The sequence below is a fragment of the Lepidochelys kempii genome, chromosome 2 (genome assembly GCF_965140265.1).
Source record: "Lepidochelys kempii isolate rLepKem1 chromosome 2, rLepKem1.hap2, whole genome shotgun sequence".
In the NCBI taxonomy this organism is placed as follows: Eukaryota; Metazoa; Chordata; order Testudines; family Cheloniidae; genus Lepidochelys; species Lepidochelys kempii.
Genome location: NC_133257.1, coordinates 176,662,509 through 176,680,748, shown reverse-complemented (window position 1 = coordinate 176,680,748; position 18,240 = coordinate 176,662,509).

Sequence of the window (18,240 nt, the reverse complement as noted above, 5' to 3'; positions counted from 1 at the left end):
CTGTAGATTATGAATGAGATGAGACCAAAAGTGCCAAAGTAATTCAAGAAAGGTAGCATTAGGTCTAAACCAAAGCCCCAAATCTGAGCTTCCCCAGTCTGGGAAAATTTGGATCTAGATCCAAACTTTGGTTCACATGTATGTCCTTAAGCTGTTTTTACTGTACTTGTATGTCTTAAAAATATGGCATTAGACCCAAATGTATTTCAGATAAAGTACTTGTAAATTTCCACTTTGGATTAATCCTAAAATAGGGCATTCCCTGATTAGAGAAGAAAAGTAGTATCAGCTGTAGGCGATTGAGTAATAACAATAATAATGGATTACAGGGGCTGACGATTTAGGAAGAGTTTCTATATCAAATGTGTGCTGTTCACTAAACAGCTGTCCAAGAATATAGAAAATACATGTCTAGGGATGTTTTCAAAGAGTGACCTGACTCGAGGAAAGATAATTAGACAGACATGCTGTGGAATAAAGTGAAAAATAATTCAAATATATGGGCCAGATTCTGCTCCCATTCACAATGGTGCAGTGTGTTGAATTCAGTGGGATTGCATGTAGTGCTAGTTTCTTACTGATTATTTTCCATCAGAGGTATGGGGGGTTGCCCTCAGCAGATCAGCCCATGGGTCCAATCCCTAAATGCCATATAGTCTTTCCTTCACCCAGGATCTGCAGGGGTCTAGAACTATTTGCCCAGAGTTTTGTGCCTCTGCCCTGGCTCTCTTATTCCAGTGCCCCCACCCATATGAACCCTGACAATGTGGCTTTCTTAAACCCATGCTTCAAGGTTTATTCATCCAGAAGCTGTCCCCAGGATCCCTTAAGGGCAGGCTTTTTTTGTTATGGAGAAGAGGCCACAGAAATGTAATGTGATCTAAGTCTGTTTAGCTGTTGTGGGAGAATATCTGCAAGCCAGGTGGGCAACCTGCTGCTGGACCCTGCCCATGGGATCTGGGGGAAAAGTTTGGGTAAGAGTCTGGATCAAAATGGAATGATCAGGCCCTGTGCACAGAGAATTTGGCATTGGATATACATGCATAGTCCATTATGAAAATGTAGTTACTTGTCACAAAATATACTCACGTATACTGTATACAGCACTGAGATGATATTTTCAAAAGAACTAGTAGTGACTAGGAGATGTCTCACCACATGAACAATTACACTGACATCTGTTGGTCTGCTATACATAACTATGCTCCTGTGAGGCTTTCAGAAGATTTTTATTTTGGATGAACATCACTATCCAAGTGAGACTAACTTCTGACCTCATCTATGCAACCCAAATAGCTTCAATAGAGTTGCACTGGATTATAGCTGAATGCAAGATTTTGTCCATAGAAACCAATACAAATATAAATTGAAGATTTCTGCGTCAGTGATTTTCCTGGCTTTGTTTGAGCCTGGGTTTTTACTTGTTCATCTTTTTCAGTTAAAAGAGTTCTACTACTGCAATAGAAAAAGGAAAACAGAAAAAGGATAGTTTTTGAACTATCATCCAGTTCTTCATGATGGATTTCTCCTTACATAGGCCAAATTCTCTCTTGCAGTGATATAAACCTGGAATAACTCCAGCAGGTCAGTGGAGTGTACTCTGGATCTGCACTGGTGTACTTGGGAGCAGAATTTGGCCTTATTCTCACAAAGGGCTCTGCCACAGGAAAAATGAGCATAGATCATACAGGTCAAACTACTAGATATTTTCTGATAAAAGTTTGTCTTTGGGCAGCTCTTTTTGTCTTTAAAGTATTTTTCTCTTCTTATGAGAAGCAATCAGAATATACTTTTTTGGTCTTTAGAACTTGCTGCGCTTTAGCATTTCATTTGACAAAACATTTTCCCCATTTTAATGTTCTTTATTATGTAATTTCAAATGTTAGGTCAAAACCAATTTACCTAAGAATTGGAATGCAAGCACAGAGAACTTGATCCAAGCCTTAGCTCTGCCCTCTACAATATTCCATGCAATTTGCTCTATGATTTTTAGACCTTGAAAAACCGAGCGTCTGTCTGATCTGCCTGGACAATTAATGAGCCCATATTACTTATATCTAGTAGGGATTGACCCAATGTCCTTCCCCTATTGTTGTGCATGACACGCTGTGCAAAACTTGTTTGTTTATGTCTTTAGGTACTTATATGGCCCTCATTGCTGTAGTATCTTGGTGCCTCACAACCATTACTGGATTTTATCCTCACACTACCTATGTGAGGTAGAGAAGTATTAACCTTAACTGATGAGGAACTGAGGCCCAGCGTACATAGTAACTTGCACGAGGTCACACAGGAAATCTGTGACTGAGACAGAAATTAAACTTGTGTTCTGAGTCCCAGTCTTGTGCCCTAGTCACTAGGCCTTTCCACCTTTGCCTGTCCTCCTCCTGTGATTCTGTGCTGGGTGAAATGACCTGTGTACAGGGCCATATTCTGCTGAGTTACACTGCTGCAAATCCAAAATTATTCCATTACTCCAGAACCACCCTGGTGTAACTGAGATCAGAATCTTGCTCATAACTTGTAAATCCTTTGGGGATGGTTATTTATCAGTAGTAGCTGAAAACACCATGCTGTTGCCCAGGTTTGGCAGTTGGGCCAAGTAATCCACCATCTGTGCAATCTCCCTCAAATAAATTGCATTCAGATCAGTTGTAGAATAAGGGTGGTGGGTTGTTGGTACGTATGAAATCACAATGGGCCTGGACTCTTGGCATGGCATAGATAGATCCATGCCATGCTGTAGCTGTACACAGCACTGTGTTATGCAAAGTCAAAATGGCTGAGAGTTTTAAAAACTGGACTGTAACAGTGATGGCTGTGAAGTCCAGTGATGATTGAACCTGGTCATATTCTCTCTCACACGCATGCGTACACACACACACAAATCTTATTATATAGGTAACCTTTCTCTCCTGTACTCTTATTATACAGCTTTTAGTTTTGTTTACCTTGATTGATCAGAGATTACTGGAGGTCACATTATTTTTTGTAAAAGCTGAAAACGATCAGAAATTGTTCAAACTAGAATAACTCAAGGGAGAATACTTGGATATACAGTTCCTCTCTGTGTAATAATGAATGAGCTTTTTATGACTATTTTTGTTATGGAGTACTTCAACTCTATTTGTCTTTCCAAAGTATGGAACTCTTACCACAGAGGTTTTACAAGAATATAACTTTGTGCAGGATAATACTATAAAACTGAAAAAGGAAAAGAAGAATTTTATAGCAAGTCTTTCAAGCAGGTAGCATAACAATAGTGTTATCTGAGACACATAATAAGACAAAGTATTTAAGAATATTTCTAACTGCAGGGAAGGGGATTGGGACAGTAAAGGAAAAGAAGCAAAAGAAGCCTTTGCTAGGGAAGAGGCTGAAAGAGACCTGCTCTACAATGGCCTGTCTAAAGCGAGTAGAAGGTTGCTGGTACAGATTGCCACAAGCAGCACCACTACGGCCACCCTTGCTGGTAGTCTCAGTGGAGAAGACCGTGAGCTAAATGGACATGGAGATTATCTCAATCTTAGATGCAGTCCCCTCAGATTCGGGGCAGGGTGGAGAGGGGAAAATCCTGTACTGCTCATCCATCTGGTGTATTTCCCATTGTGGTTAGAGGACTTCACTATGCTAAGCTGTCACCATAAAAAAACAAACCAAAACAATTTTGCTGAGTGAATGAACTCCAGTTTCAGGTGGTGAGAAGCGCATCCCTGTTACAATCCACCCATGCATTTCATGGTTCCCATTGACATAGAACTGTAAAATCACAAGTAGCTGGCAGAATACATGACATATTGGGTCACCTTGTCCAACCTGCTAATGTGGGATTGCTCCTGATAGTAAAGCTCATGAAATCACTGTGATGCTCTTAGTGTGCCCAGTAAGACACCTACCTCCAAAGGCAGATGCTTGTCCCCTCATGTGCACATTCATCCCTTCAGCCCAAATTTATGTTCTTCCCTCTAAAATGCCTCCCTGATGAAGGACCCAAATTCAGGAACAAACTAAGACATAGACACTACAGGCCTGTACCTAAGGCCCCAGCTTCCGGAGTCATGTAACATCAATCTATTTTAATTTTTTAAAATAAATGTTTCTAGTCCTCCTCTTTCCACAGACCATGTTAAAAAGGTGCCCTGAGCATAAATGCCACATTGCTATGTTTCTGAGTCTGCAGAGATCCCGTAAAAAGAGCTCTGAGGTGTGAACTGCCCCATTCATCTAAGTGGAGTATTAACTCTGATACCACAGCTCCACAAGGCCCTCGCTGACAGCAGCGCAGGAGAAGACACTACAGGTATGTCTACCATTGAGCTAAGGGGTGTTATTCCTAGCTTGAGGAGACTTACTTGGGCTAGCTTAAGGAGAGCTAGTGTGCTGAAAATATCAATGTAGCCACAACAGTACAGGCTCTCGCTCGGGCTAGACACCCAAGTACATACCCATGAGGTCCGGAGAAGCTTGTAGTGGGTAGCTCTCCCATCCTGCAGCTAGCGGTGCTACCGTGGCTACACTACTCTTCTTAGCACTCTAGCCTGAGGAGAGCTAGCCCCAGTGTTTCCACATGAGATGGAATCACGCTTCCAGCTCCAAGTATAGACGTACCCTCAGTGTGCGAGAGGGCCCTCACTCCTTATCATGGCTCCGCTGTAGTGCTGTTCACCAAGACCTCCCCCCGCCCCCTCACACACTCTCTCTCTCCTCTGCTTTAGTGGGTGGGGACTGAATCTTCCGTCCTCTGGCACAGAGCGCAGTCAGCCTGGAGCGGTGGTAGGGGAAGAGGGAAGCCCCAGCCTGCCTCAAGACAGAGAAATCGAGTTGGCAAAGTTGTAATGCATGTGCTTTGAGACCTCCTCATTACTGCAAGTAATTACTCTCTCATGCCCATGCTTTCCTGATGCAGGACTGGAAAGCAATGCTGTTGTATCAGCCACTGGAAATGAGTCTTTTATCCTAATCAGGAAATAAAGCTTCCTTTTTCAAAATTGAAAATTAGAAGTTTAAGAAAAAAATTACTGTAAAGTCAGTTTTCAACAGGATAACTATAAATAAAGTAGGACACTACCAAACTAGGAAGTGTTATGGTAGACTGGGTTGGGCACTGGACTGAGAGCTAGCTGACCCAGATTCTGTTCCTGGATGTGCCTCAGTTTCCAATGCTGTAAAACAGGGATCATGGTACTTTCTTTTGTGACATGTTTTAAGATCGATGGATAAAGAGTACAACAGAAGTACTAAGAATTATTATTCCTTATTATTACTACTACAGCTATTTTTTTAAAATAGATTTTAAGGCACTCTCAATGAGCAGATCATCACCAAAATAGAAGGGAGTTCTTCATGTTATGGAATTAGAAGAGGTTTAGCTGATACAGGATGGCATTGACTAAAAGGAGCCATGATTTTCTCTTTCAAACAGCAGGCAGCTTCAATAAATCTGTGAAATTGTTTTAAAGCTGACCCCTGGAAGCTCCTATGTTACAATCAGACCCTTTTTCTCACATTAAATCAGTAATCCTAACCAGGTGAGCAACACCTTAATCTCTTTAATCTGCCACACAATGCCACTGGAACAAATATTTATATAGCTTGTAAATGGGATACAGAACAAATATTACACCCCCATTCGCGACTGCATTTGTGAACTTTTTCTTCTTGTGAACAGCAGATGCTAACAGGCTTTCTTTTATTAGCAATATGTTTACTGAGGAAGAGGAGCGAGAATGGCATAAAGGTTCAGACAATACATTAAAGTCTGAAGTAATGTATAAGGAGCTCTGTATTACCAGAAATCTATATCCAAAAAGACTTCCATTACTGAGCTATTACAATGAGGGCTTTTAAGCGTAAGGGCCTCATGCTATGAAACCTCCATTAAAGATATTTCATATTAAAAATAAATAAAAGGAACCACTTTTTTCAAAGCAAACTGATCCATCACAACAAATGAGCCGCATCAAGGGTTATATCTTCCTGTGGCACCAGTGTCCATATTTTTAGAAGAATCAGAATCAGTTTGGAGCAGGAGGCAAAAAAAAATATTCTTGTTTTTGCTGGTAGCAGTCCTTAGGCCCCCAGCTCCTTACCCTCCTTCCAGCACCAGTTTCTCTTTATCACCTTCATCAAGCTCCTTTTGCAGCATAAATCCGCTTTCCCCATTATACACTCCTTCACCCTTATTGTATTTATATCCCCTGCTGGCATCAATCCCTTTCTACCCTGGGTTTTTCTCCTTGCGCTGGGAGGGAAAGGTTCAGAGCAAGAACCCAATCACTAGTCTAGGAGATAGAATCCAGCAGAGACGCTCTTGTTTCCTTCTCCCAAGGTAGGGGAGGGGAGGGGATGGGAAGAAAAGCAGGGAGTCTGGCTATAGCATTTTCCTGCCTTCTATACACTAAGAACGTGATTCCCAGCTTGCATAGACTTACTTGTGCAAGCTCTCATTGAGCTAGCGTTCTAAAAATAGTAGTGTAGCCATGGTAGCATGGGCAGCAATGAGCAGCGGCAAGGGCTAGCTGTGCCAAGTATGAAGTCGTGAGCTCGTGCAGGTTTGTGGTCAGCATAGCTAACCCATACTGCTCCTCACTGCTACTACAGCTACACTACAGTTTTTAGTGTGCTAGCTCAAAAGCTAGCATGAGGATGTCTACGTGAGCTGGGAATCTCACTCCTAGCTCATATTGTAGATGTAGCCAAAGAGAGGAAGGGGAAGCTCAGTCAAGAGCCCTACTTGCTATTGGGAGGAGTGAGACAGTCCAGGAGCAGCACCATCAAGTTTGCACAGCCTGAGAGCCCACAACGAGTGCCCTACTACCTTGTCTCCTGGGCAGAGAGAAGTCTTATAGGCAGGCAGAGGTACTGGAGCACCTGTTGTACTGCTTTATGCTGCTGAAAGTGGACTAAATCCTCGACGTTCTTGCGGTGCCTGGCCCACATGTCTGGCTGAGTGACAAAAACCAGTTTTTACAGCATTTTTCTCCTGTTAGTCCTGCAGAGCCAGTTCAGTGGAATTATAAGGCTGGTGCCTTACCAACAGAATCCTTCAATACATTCTGAATGAAGAATCTTCACGGTTGCTGATGAGTGAGCTGAAAAAGAGAGTTTGACTTGACCTTCAGAGTCATGGTCTTTGAACTGTGATCAAAAGAAACTGTGATGAGCTCATGCCCTCAAATTCACACAGTAAGAAAAAAAATCTTCCTCATGCAAGTACATATTGTATTCATTTTTACTTCTTTAAAATCATTGGTGAATCAATGTGCAAAAAAATGTGGCTGATATTCGTGAAGTAATACGACATTGGAACAATAAGAGCAGAAAAAATGTTTAGAAGAGACATATGGCCTAACATGCTGGCCCATTTTTGGTTGATCTTTTTCTAACCTTCCTGCTTTCTCAATGTACCCTCTCAGTCCCTCCCTGCTCCATAAAACAATCTGCCTTCATCTGTTAAATCAGCTCCTCCATTTCTGCTGAATTAATGATCAGCCACATGTACATGGAGCCTGAACTCCTGTCACCCTGAGAGGCAGTCCCTTTGGGTCAGGCCAGGACTCCTGCTCATTGACACACCCACGTTGGAGAGCTCAAAATGCTGCTGACTTCAATGGGAGTGTTGGGTGCTCAAGGAAAGCAGGATGAGGCCAGAATGCTGAATGTCTAACAGTTTTGAAAATCATCTACATAATGAATAAAACACAGGCAACAGCAATCTGATTAACCCCATCCTGATCAGTTGATGTGCATCAACCCTGTCTTGACTAGGAGACATGGCTTCAAAGGGTAAGGATTGTTTCTATGCCAGTTTGGGGATTGATCTTTCACTGGGAGTTTTCCCATTGATGTGCCTGGGAGCAGGATGATGCCCTAGGACTCCATTCTAGCAAGGCACACCAGCACATGCCTTATCTTAAGCATGTGAGCAGTTGATTTCTCTTGGCTAATAAGTAATAAGACTGGTAGGGGGTTGATTTTAACAGGAAGGTAGTTGTTAAATTCCAGAAGTTGTGGCTTCCCAATTATCCATATGAGCAATTTATTGTAATTGTTTGAAGTTTTAGTAAATCTGTCACATCATAAAATGCTCAAAATTAGAACACCAATTAAATCATAAATAAATACATATGCCAATTAAAATCAATCAATCAATCATTGGCCTCTGTATTGAGCTTGCCAACCAGTGTGTCCATTTTTGCCAGCTGTGGTGGTATCTTTTGAGATACAGATCCCCTGACTGCACAATGAGGCTACTGAAACCATTGAAGTCACTGGAGTTTTATGATCCAGGATCAATCTTTTCACAAGCATTACTACATTGTTCAGTAAGAAAAAACTATTTGGGTTTTTTTAAATCAGATTTTTTCCTTAGAGAGCCTGATTTATTAATAAATAATTTAAATTAAATTAAATAAGATAGTTGGGCTATTTCAGTGGGATTATTTCAGGCTATTAACAAAAACCCCGGTAATATAAACATAGCATTTTATGTAAATCTGTGTAGTTTTTTGCCAAGCATGTAAATAGCTAACCGCTCGTTGTTCTGTAGAGCACAGGTATGCACTTCACAAAAGAAGAGTTGGGGGACAGAGACTTAGAAGGAGGAATGTGAAACCAATGTGTATCCACATATCAAACAAATAGAAAAACTGCAAAAAGTAGGCCATGCAAATTACTGCAGCCGTAGGGCTGGAATTCTTTTGATCAAGATGTGTAAGTGCTCTAGTAATTTAGTACTCATGTAACATGCTCACATACTTATTCGTATTGCCCTTGTTTCATTCTGTTTGTGAATAAGTTATATAATGTTACATTTTGTAATGAAAATAAGTTTAAACACTAGTCGTGGATTGCATTCTTTCAGAGGTGGGAGATTCTGGTCTCTCTTTCTCTCTTCTGATCCCTGTTTACTCTAGCAATAATAATCCTTGGCCAGATTATCCCAGTTGGGAGGGCTTTATCATACCATCAAATCCTTGGACATGTTCAGTGTGAGGCAGAAAGCCATGGCTGAGGTTTCAGTGAGGTTGGGTGTTTACCCAAATGCTGTAAAAGTGGAGCCTAGCTGATGGTCCAAAGTGGGTTATGCAGTTTTGAGTCCCAGCAGAGAGAATAATCTATAACAAGAGATCAAGTAAGCAAGATATGAGAAGATCTGGACATCCCACTTGGACATATGTGCAGTGTGGAGAAATTGCCGCTGTGTACTCTGTCTAAATTATTCACAGCAGAGTGCATATATTCCAGTCATCTCTAATCGTGTTGTTGTTGTTGGACTAGTTGGTTGGTTGGTTGGTTGCTGTTGAATGGTTATACACAATAAAAAAGGCCGATATCACAGCAAAGGGCAAAGCAGTTATATCCATAAGACACCCAACACTGTCAGAGATTAATCCATTACAGACACAGGGCCCCTCACACTCGAACATAAATCTGAACAGTAAATATCCCAAAAAGCCCAACGCATCTTGCCAATATGATCTCAGTGACATACATATCACGAATGTAGTATTTTCAGTTTGTCACCAGTCCATTCTGCAGGTACAGATTGTCTGCCAAAGGAAAATGACCCCACAATGGCGGAATGACAGCTACAGTCTCATGTTTGGAGGATTAAAAGTGGAACATAAAGTTTAAGCCACTTTAGGTTGCTCACTTACTTGTTGTACTTTAGGACAGAAGCATGCTGAGTCAGGTATTAGAGGCTGATGACATCTCCTCTGCGGGAAGCCAGGCCTACTTTTTCTACAAGTGCAAGAAAAAAAGAAAGAATAAGCCAAATGCAGCACATTTCACCCTTCCCCCACAACCCACCTAGCTCAAGACAAGAGCGTTGCATCACAGAAGGTAGCATCTTTTTTCCCTGTAACATTAAAGTGACCTTATGTCTGAGTTTTTCATATAATGTCCAGGTGTTTCCTAAAATCTTAGGACACCTGAAATGGCCTAGTTTTTCATCTCATTAGTCAAAAAATTTGAGGTTTTATTTATAACTACACAACAATGGTTCAAAATATATTTATTCTGTATCTCTCAAGTAGAATTTACTCTGTGTTTACCAGGAACAAACAAGCCTGTGGAATGAGAGTTCAGTGTGATGAATGGTGTTTGGAGTGAAGAGAAAAGTCAAATGAGCATAAATGCTATCAAAGCTGCTGTTTCACTCAGTGAGTGTTAGAGACACTTGATCAGTGTTTCATGGAACATTAAGTGAGTGGGGGGAAAACCTTCAATCCGTGAAATATGCATATGTTGCTGTTGAGTCAGACACTGGCAGTAGAGAGACCACAGCAGCACCTATTTAAAAAAAAAAGTAAGTTCTTTTGTACAAGGATTTCATGAACCCTAAAAATGTCACATGAGTGTCCTGATTTTTATTTTGAAAATCTAGTTACCTTTCTGCAATATACACTCTTATGACATATTCTCTCCAAAACATAAACCCAATTCTGCCCTCTGTTACCTGTGCCTAATCCCCATTGAAATCTGTCATTGAAGTAACTTCCCTTATGGGCAGTTTATTCCATAAATATGAAGCTTCTTGCACGTTCCTATGAAATATCTGGAACTAGGCATGTTGGAGACAAGATACCAGATTAGGTGGACCATTGGTCGAATACGGTATGGCAAATCCTATATTCCCATATCAGGATATGTCTCCACGAAGGAGAAATAATAAAAAAAGGACCCAGAAAGCATTGAAATAAGGTCAGGAAATAAAGTGAGTTTCAGCCTGGAAACATGCAAGCTAATATGTCTGGAAGAAACAATCTGAAACATCAATAGCTGTTTAGTGGAGTAAGAAAGTTCCCCATGTGTTAGCTTGATTTTTCCATGTTGAATCTCATTTTATTGCCTGACTATATTTTGAACCTCTCTAGGGGCTTGTCTACATGGAGATTTAACACATGGCAAGCTGGGCTGTGAATCTACAGCACTGTAGTCTGCTGCACAAAGTGGACCCTGCTACTGCTCACTAGAAGTTCTTCAGCGAGTTTTGACTTACTGCTGGCCACACAGCCATTTAGCTTGCAGCAAACTAGTGTGCTGTAGCTTGACACCCTGCCTTGCTGCATGCTAAGTCTCCCGATAGACACACCCTTTCAGCTGACCTTTCAGCTGCCAAGATTCTCCCACTTCCCAAGTGAGAGAGACCCTCATGCCAGTCAAAGCAGATATCCAAATTCTACAGTATACAGGGCACACAATACACTCTGAGGGTGCAAATGAGGAAACCTCACAGTGTACTGTTGCATTAATTGTGAGAGGGTGGCATGCCACACCTCTGCTTTCTCCACAAACACAGACTGCTTCTGAGACCTTCTGTCTTATAAACGTCTCTGGGTAGTTTACTTGGTGTTTTAATCCTTCCACCAGTACACGGCAGCATTTCTATATCCTTACATATTGTGTCTCAACTTTCTAACCCCTTTGCCAAAGGCAGGGGAAAGGGGAGATCTGTACTCAGGAGACCACACACAAGACCCTGACCCCTTAATCAGACTCTCCTGACCTTCTATTGCTCTCTTTCTCTTTTATTTCTGAGCAAGTCTTCCTGTGCCTTTTTATACAGCTTCCCTGGTAATGGGCTAATTGGTTCACTGACTCACCAGTGCCAGTCTGCCCTCGTAATCAGGTACACCTCTGTCCCATTGGGCCTTCTCAAGGGGAACCTAATTGCTACTAATAGTGACCAGAGTGCTGGCTCAGGTACTAACCCACAGCACTCTGTCACAGGAATATTTGAAGCTGTCAGGAGGCTGGGGGCCAGAGCCAGAAAAGCTAAGTATTATGCCACCAGAGTTACAAAAGCAGAGTGTGAGAAAATGGAAAAGGATGGTTGAGTCTAAATTTAGACCAGGAAGCTTGCAGGGTGGGAGAGGGGAGTTTGAAGTAAGTAGGCAGGCTAGAAAAGGTTCAGCAGCTCACTTAAAATTCAAATAAGAATCTGAACTATGAAACTTTTGTCTGTTGTTAGTTTTCATAGAATCATAGAATATCAGGGTTGGAAGGGACCTCAGGAGGTCATCTAGTCCAACCCCCTGCTCGAAGCAGGACCAATCCCCAATTAAATCATCCCAGCCAGGGCTTTGTCAAGCCTGACCTTAAAAACTTCTAAGGAAGGAGATTCTACCACCTCCCTAGGTAACACATTCCAGTGTTTCACCACCCTCCTAGTGAAAAAGTTTTTCCTAATATCCAACCTAAACCTCCCCCACTGCAACTTGAGACCATTACTCCTTGTCCTGTCCTCTTCTACCACTGAGAATAGTCTAGAACCATCCTCTCTGGAACCACCTCTCAGGTAGTTGAAAGCAGCTATCAAATCCCCCCTCATTCTTCTCTTCTGCAGACTAAACAATCCCAGTTCCCTCAGCCTCTCCTCATAAGTCATGTGTTCCAGATCCCTAATCATTTTTGTTGCCCTTCGCTGGACTCTCTCCAATTTATCCACATCCTTCTTGTAGTGTGGGCCCCAAAACTGGACACAGTACTCCAGATTAGGCCTCACCAATGTCGAATAGAGGGGGACGATCACGTCCCTTGATCTGCTCGCTATGCCCCTACTTATACATCCCAAAATGCCATTGGCTTTCTTGGCAACAAGGGCACACTGCTGACTCATATCCAGCTTCTCATCCACTGTCACCCCTAGGTCCTTTTCCGCAGAACTGCTGCCTAGCCATTTGGTCCCTAGTCTGTAGCTGTGCATTGGGTTCTTCCGTTCTAAGTGCAGGACCCTGCACTTATCCTTATTAACCTCATCAGATTTCTTTTGGCCCAATCCTCCAATTTGTCTAGGTCCCTCTGTATCCTATCCCTGCCCTCCAGCGTATCTACCACTCCTCCCAGTTTAGTATCATCCGCAAATTTGCTGAGAGTGCAATCCACACCATCCTCCAGATCATTTATGAAGATATTGAACAAAACCGGCCCCAGGACCATCCCCTGGGGCACTCCACTTGACACCGGCTGCCAACTAGACATGGAGCCATTGATCACTACCCGTTGAGCCCGACAATCTAGCCAACTTTCTACCCACCTTATAGTGCATTCATCCAGCCCATACTTCTTTAACTTGCTGACAAGAATACTGTGGGAGACCGTGTCAAAAGCTTTGCTAAAGTCAAGAAACAATACATCCACTGCTTTCCCTTCATCCACAGAACCAGTAATCTCATCATAAAAGGCGATTAGATTAGTCAGGCATGACCTTCCCTTGGTGAATCCATGCTGACTGTTCCTGATCACTTTCCTCTCATGTAAGTGCTTCAGGATTGATTCTTTGAGGACCTGCTCCATGATTTTTCCGGGGACTGAGGTGAGGCTGACTGGCCTGTAATTCCCAGGATCCTCCTTCTTCCCTTTTTTAAAGATTGTTACTACATTAGCCTTTTTCCAGTCATCCGGGACTTCCCCCGTTCGCCACGAGTTTTCAGAGATAATGGCCAATGGCTCTGCAATCACAGCCGCCAATTCCTTTAGCACTCTCGGATGCAACTCGTCCGGCCCCATGGACTTGTGCACGTCCAGCTTTTCTAAATAGTCCCTAACCACCTCTTTCTCCACAGAGGGCTGGCCATCTATTCCCCATGTTGTGATGCCCAGTGCAGCAGTGTGGGAGCTGACCTTGTTCGTGAAGACAGAGACAAAAAAAGCATTGAGTACATTAGCTTTTCCCACATCCTCTGTCACTAGGTTGCCTCCCTCATTCATTAAGGGGCCCACACTTTCCTTGGCTTTCTTCTTGTTGCCAACATACCTGAAGAAACCCTTCTTGTTACTCTTGACATCTCTTGCTAGCTGCAGCTCCAGGTGCGATTTGGCTCTCCTGATTTCATTCCTACATGCCCGAGCAATATTTTTATACTCTTCCCTGGTCATATGTCAACCTTCCACTTCTTGTAAGCTTCTTTTTTATGTTTAAGATCCGCTAGGATTTCACAGTTAAGCCAAGCTGGTCGCCTGCCATATTTACTATTCTTTCGACACATCGGGATGGTTTGTCCCTGTAACCTCAACAGGGATTCCTTGAAATACAGCCAGCTCTCCTGGCCTCCTTTCCCCTTCATGTTAGTCCCCCAGGGGATCCTACCCATCCGTTCCCTGAGGGAGTCGAAGTCTGCTTTCCTGAAGTCCAGGGTCCGTATCCTGCTGCTTACCTTTCTTCCCTGTGTCAGGATCCTGAACTCAACCAACTCATGGTCACTGCCTCCCAGATTCCCATCCACTTTTGCTTCCCCCACTAATTCATCCCGGTTTCTGAGCAGCAGGTCAAGAAAAGCTCCCCCCCAGTTGGCTCCTCTAGCACTTGCACCAGGAAATTGTCCCCTACGCTTTCCAAAAACTTCCTGGATTGTCTATGCACCGCTGTATTGCTCTCCCAGCAGATATCAGGAAAATTAAAGTCACCCATGAGAACCAGGGCGTGCGATCTAGTAGCTTCTGCGAGCTCCCGGAAGAAAGCCTCATCCACCTCATCCCCCTGGTCCGGTGGTCTATAGCAGACTCCCACCACTACATCACTCTTGTTGCTCACACTTCTAAACTTAATCCAGAGACACTCAGGTTTTTCTGCAGTTTCGTACCGGAGCTCTGAGCAGTCATACTGCTCCTTTACATACAGTGCTACTCCCCCACCTTTTCTGCCCTGCCTGTCCTTCCTGAACAGTTTATAACCATCCATGACAGTACTCCAGTCATGTGAGTTATCCCACCAAGTCTCTGTTATTCCAATCACGTCATAATTCCTTGACATCACCAGGACCTCCAGTTCTCCCTGCTTGTTTCCAAGGCTTTGTGCATTCATATATAAGCACTTGAGATAACCTGCTGATCGCCCCTCATTCTCAGTATGAGGCAGGAGCCCTCCCCTCACAGACATTCCTGCCTGTGCTTCCTCCCGATATCCCGCTTTCCCACTTACCTCAGGGCTTTGGTCTCCTTCCCCCGGTGAACCTAGTTTAAAGCCCTCTTCACTAGGTTAGCCAGCCTGTTCACAAAGATGCTCTTTCCTCTCTTCGTAAGGTGGAGCCCGTCTCTGCCCAGCACTCCTCCTTCATGGAACACCATCCCATGGTCAAAGAATCCAAAGCCTTCTCTCCGACACCACCTGCGTAGCCATTCGTTGACTTCGACGATTCGACAGTCCCTACCCAGGCCTTTTCCTTCCACGGGGAGGATGGACGAGAACACCACTTGCGCCTCAAACTCCTTTATCCTTCTTCCCAGAGTCACGTAGTCTGCAGTGATCCGCTCAAGGTCATTCTTGGCAGTATCATTGGTGCCCACGTGGAGAAGCAGGAAGGGGTAGCGATCTGAGGGCTTGATGAGTCTCAGCAGTCTCTCCGTCACATCGCGAATCTTAGCCCCCAGCAAGCAGCAGACTTCTCGGTTTTTCCCAGTCAGGACGGCAGATAGATGACTCAGTCCCGCGGAGGAGAGAGTCCCCGATGACCACCACCCGCCTCCTTCTCTTGGGAGTGGTGGTCGTGGAACCCCCCATCTCAGGACAGTGCATCTCATACCTTCCAACCAGCAGAGTCTCCTTCTGCTTTCTCCCCCCAGACATATCATCTGGTCCACTCTCTGCAGTGGTACCTGTGGAGAGAACATGAAAGCGGTTAGTTACCTGTGTCCGCGTTGCTGGAACCCGGACATTCCCCCTTCTTCTTCTGGAGGTCACATGTTGCCAAGCTTCTTCACTGGCCTCTTTTCAAGCTGCTTGCTCATTAAACTGCTCTGCTTTTCCTTTCCTTTCCTTTCCTTAACTTTATTACAGAGCAAATAACATTGTTCACAAGTCCACACAAGAAATGCACTTCCTGGACACTACGGTGCTAATAAGCGATGGTCACATAAACACCACCCTATACCGGAAACCTACTGACTGCTATTCCTACCTCTAGTTTTCATCCAGACCACACCACATGATCCATTGTCTACAGCCAAGCTCTACGATACAACCACATTTGCTCCAACCCCTCAGACGGAGACAAACACCTACAAGATCTCTATCAAGCATTCTTACAACTACAGTACCCACCTGCTGAAGTGAAGAAACAGATTGAAAGAGCCAGAAGAGTACTCAGAAGTTACCTGCTACAGGACAGGCCCAACAAAGAAAATAACAGAACGCCACTAGCCATCACCTTCAGCCCCCAGCTAAAACCTCTCCAATGCATCATCAAGGATCTACAACCTATCCTGAAGGACAACCCATCACTCTCACAGATCTTGGGAGACAGGCCAGTCCTTGTTTACAGACAGCCCCCCAACCTGAAGCAAATACTCACCAGCAACCACACACCACACAACAGAACCACTAACCCAGGAACCTATCCTTGCAACAAAGCCCATTGCCAACTGTGTCCACATATCTATTCAGGGGACACCATCATAGGGCCTAATCACATCAGCCACACTATCAGAGGCTCATTCACCTGCACATCTACCAATGTGATCTATGCCACCATGTGCCAGCAATGCCCCTCTGCCATGTACATTGGTCAAATTGGACAGTCTCTACGTAAAAGAATAAATGGACACAAATCAGACGTCAAGAATTATAACATTCAAAAACCAGTTGGAGAACACTTCAATCTTCTGGTCACTTGATTACAGACCTAAAAGTTGCAATTCTTCAACAAAAAGACTTCAAAAACAGACTCCAACGAGAGACTGCTGAATTGGAATTAATTTGCAAACTGGATACAATTAACTTAGGCTTGAATAGAGACTGGGAGTGGATGGGTCATTACACAAAGTAAAACTATTTCCCCATGTTTATTCCCCCCCTCCACCTCCCACTGTTCCTCAGACGTTCTTGTTAACTGCTGGAAATGGCCCACCTTGATTATCACTGCAAAAGGTCCCCCCCCCGGTAATAGCTCCCCTTAAGTGATCACTCTCCTTACAGTGTGTATGGTAACACTCATTGTTTCATGTTCTCTATGTATATAAATCTCCCCACTGTATTTTCCACTGAATGCATCCGATGAAGTCAGCTGTAGCTCACGAAAGCTTATGCTCAAATAAATTTGTTAGTCTCTAAGGTGCAACAAGTACTCCTTTTCTTTTTGCAGGGAAAGTGTTCTTAAAATGAACAACATGTGCTGGGTCATCATCCAAGACTTCTATAACATGAAATATATGGCAGCATGCAGGTAAAACAGAGCAGGAGACATATAATTCTCCCCCAAAGGAGTTCAGTCACAAATTTAATTAATGTGTTATTTTTTTAATGAGCATCATCAGCATGGAACCATGTTCTCTGGAATGGTGGCCAAAGCACGAAGGGGGCATACAAATGTTTAGCATATCTGGCACATAAATACCTTGCAATGCCGGCTACAAAAGTCCGATGCAAACACTTGTTCTCACTTTCTGGTGACATTGTAAATAAGAAGTGTGCAGCATTATCTCCAGTAAATGTAAACAAACTTGTTGGTCTTAGCGATTGGCTAAATGAGAGGTAGGACAGAGTGAACTTGTAGGCTCTAAAAATTTGCATTGGTTTGTTTTTGAGTGCAGTTATGTAACAAATCTACATTTGTAAGTTGCACTTTCAGGACAAAAAATTGCACTATAGTACTTGTATGAGGTGAACTGAAAAATACTGTTTATTTTGTTTATCATTTTTACAGTGCAAATATTTGTAATCAAAAATTATATACACTTTCAGTTACAACACAGAATACAATATATATGAAAATGTAGAAAAACATCCAAATATTTAATAAATTTCAATTGGAATTCTATTTAATAGTGCGATTAAAACTGTGATTAATCATGATTAATTTTTAATTGCAATTCTTTTTAGTTAATCATGTGAGTTAACCGCGATTAATCGACAGCTCTTGTTGTTTTTGTTTTTTGACTTTTTTAAATAAAACATTGGCAGTTGTTCAAAGCGGCTTTGTGATTTGAAATGTTAGAAGTGGACCCAGCTGGATGGATTATGGTCTGAGTGCAGATGAGGGGGTCAAAGATACATGATAAATGCGATTTACCACATGTTGTTAATGTATGTATTTTGTGCCAATATGAACGCATGTATCCTTTCTCTCGCTCACATATATGCAAAATATTGCTATGTTACACTGGTGCAACCCCACTGACTTCATTGAAATTACACTGGTGAAACCAAGAACTGATTTTCGCTTTATATTGTTTTGGTCTATAGACTTTCTGAGGGTTTTTTTGTCTTTGCCTGTTCTCTGCAATGTTGTCTCCTTATTG